Here is a 2529-nt window from a genome sequence, read left to right on the forward strand (position 1 = left end):
TAGCCATCTTTATTGCACCCTTACATTTCCTGTTGCATTCTTTATAAAGTCTGAATGCTGATTGATGATGATCCCTCAACCTTGTATTTTTTGAATACCCCCAAAGCATAATGTTTCCATCTCCATGTTTGATGGTGGGGATGGTGTTCTTGAGGTCATAAGCAGCGTTCCTCCTCCTCCAAACATAGAGAGTTGAGTTAATGCCAAAGAGCTTGATTTCGGTCTCATCTGACCACAACACTTTCACCCAGTTCTCCTCTGAATCATTCAGATGTTCATTAGCAAACTTCAGATGGGCCTGTACATGTGCTTTCTTAAACAGGGGGATCTTGCGGGCACTGCAGGATTTCAGTCCTTCATGGCGTAGTGTGCTACCAATTGTTTTCTTGGTGACCATGGACCCAGCTGCCTTGAGATCATTGACAATATTCTCCCGTGTAGTTCTGGGCTGATTCCTCCCCGTTCTCATGATCATTAAAAATCCATGGTGGTGAAATCTTGAATGGAGCCCCAGTCTAAGGGGGATTGACAAATATCTTGTGTTTCTTCCATTTGCAAATGATCGCACCAACTGTTGTCACCTCTCACCAAGCTGCTTGGTGATGGTCTTGCAGCCCATTCCAGCCTTGTGTAGGTCTAAAATCTTGTCCTTGACATCCTTGGACAGCTCTTTGGTCTTGGCCATGGTGGAGAGATTGGATCCTGATTTATTGATTGCTTCTGTGGACAGGTGTCTTTTATACATGTAACAATCTGAGATTAGGAGCACTCCCTTTAAGGGAGTGCTCCTAATCGCAGCTTATTACCTGTATAGAAGAAACCTGGGAGCCAGAAATCTTGCTGATTGATAGGGGATCAAATACTTATTTCACTCATTAAAATGGCAATCAATGTATACCTTTTTTGCAATGCATTTTTCTGGATATTTTTGTTGTTTTTCTGTCTCTCACTGTCAAAATAAACCTACCATTAAAATTATAGACTGATCCTTTCTTTGTCAGTGGGCAAACGTAAAAAGTCAGCAGGGGGACAAATAATTTCCCTCCCACTGTATTCAAGTGTAGGTAATGGTCTCTGCCAGCACCGCTGACGCATTTCACCCTGCCCAGCGTGGCTTAGTCAAGGAGGTCACTAGAGGCTAAGACCATTACCTACACTTGCATACTGGGGCAGCATATCACCTCAGGCTTGGAACTGCACTAACAAGTTTTGTCCAGGTCACAGTTTTGGAACCGCCCAGTTATATGTCTGTATTCTCACAAAAGCCAGTGAAAATGTGAAGGTAAATAAAGGGAGCCAAGAATCTCTTGGCCTTGAGAATGCGTTTCCTCATATTGCAGTTCAGCATGACCTGTTGTAGCAGACTGACAACATTTGGAACAACTCATGGTGCCATGGTGATTATAAATAGACCATTAGGCAGTCTTAATGAATAAAGAATATTTAAAGCACACTTTGTGTGCTTGTAAGAAAAGCTCATTGGCAGCGGTGGGATTTGAACCCACGCCTCCGAAGAGACTGGAGCCTTAATCCAGCGCCTTAGACCGCTCGGCCACGCTACCACATTACTTCTATATTTAAGAGCAGTGGCCAACAAACTGTGGCCTAATTACACCAATAATGGGGCACAGTTCCTCCCAGTGACACCAATGTTAGGTCTGATTCAGTGACACCAATTATGGGGTCATTGTTCATCAAGCTCAGACAGCAAGGGAACTTCTTATAGTGTTTCCAGTTCGAAAAACATTTTTATTAAAAAAGGTGCATTGCCCTTACAGTATTGTAGAGCAAATGGACATGTACACCGTGTTAAAAAACTGGCATCTAGACTCTCTCAATGCACGGTGGAGGAAATATTGGTGTATGAACTATTAACCAGGAAATACATGAATCATTTGCAATCTATGCACTGGGGGGAGAACCTCTGGGGGAATCTAGGATGGAAAAGGACCTGGGGGTCCTAGTAGATGATAGGCTCAGCAATGGCATGCAATGCCAAGCTGCTGCTAATAAAGCAAACAGAATATTGGCATGCATTAAAAGGGGGATCAACTCCAGAGATAAAACGATAATTCTCCCGCTCTACAAGACCCTGGTCCGGCCGCACCTGGAGTATGCTGTCCAGTTCTGGGCACCAGTCCTCAGTAGGGATGTACTGGAAATGGAGCGAGTACAAAGAAGGGCAACAAAGCTAATAAAGGGTCTGGAGGATCTTAGTTATGAGGAAAGGTTGCGAGCACTGAACTTATTCTCTCTGGAGAAGAGACGCTTGAGAGGGGATATGATTTCAATTTACAAATACTGTACTGGTGACCCCACAATAGGGATAAAACTTTTTCGCAGAAGAGAGTTTAATAAGACTCGTGGCCACTCATTACAATTAGAAGAAAAGAGGTTTAACCTTAAACTACGTAGAGGGTTCTTTACTGTAAGAGCGGCAAGGATGTGGAATTCCCTTCCACAGGCGGTGGTCTCAGCGGGGAGCATTGATAGCTTCAAGAAACTATTAGATAATCACCTGAATGACCG

At 43.7% G+C, this 2529-nt stretch overlaps 1 non-coding gene across 1 annotated transcript; it reads right to left on the reverse strand.

Annotated features, from left to right (window-relative positions):
* Nucleotides 1–1480: 1480 nt before the first annotated feature.
* TRNAL-AAG (transfer RNA leucine (anticodon AAG)) lies at nt 1481–1562 on the reverse strand. The gene has a single exon. It is a non-coding gene; the product is annotated as a tRNA-Leu (tRNA).
* Between the last annotated feature and the right edge of the window lie 967 nt (nt 1563–2529).

This window comes from Aquarana catesbeiana, linkage group LG03 (genome assembly GCF_042186555.1).
Source record: "Aquarana catesbeiana isolate 2022-GZ linkage group LG03, ASM4218655v1, whole genome shotgun sequence".
Classification (NCBI taxonomy): domain Eukaryota; kingdom Metazoa; phylum Chordata; class Amphibia; order Anura; family Ranidae; genus Aquarana; species Aquarana catesbeiana.